Consider the following 251-nt stretch of genomic DNA (forward strand, 5'->3'; position numbering starts at 1 on the left):
AGTAGTAGCGCCCTTCTACGAACAGCGCTACTACTACGGATTTTAGCAGCAGCGCGTTTTTCCTTCCCACGCTACAGTTAAAGCTATTTTCACCTAACCCCCTGCGCGGCCTGATTCCCTCTCCTCTGCTTCCTCCCCCAATTCCCGACCCCGCCTCGCCACCGTCTCCCCCGACCCTGCCTTGCCGTCGTCTCCCCCGACCCCGCCTCGCCACCGTCTCCCCCGACCCCACCTCGCCGCCGTCTCCCCCG

This window comes from Triticum aestivum, chromosome 4B (genome assembly GCF_018294505.1).
Source record: "Triticum aestivum cultivar Chinese Spring chromosome 4B, IWGSC CS RefSeq v2.1, whole genome shotgun sequence".
In the NCBI taxonomy this organism is placed as follows: Eukaryota; Viridiplantae; Streptophyta; class Magnoliopsida; order Poales; family Poaceae; genus Triticum; species Triticum aestivum.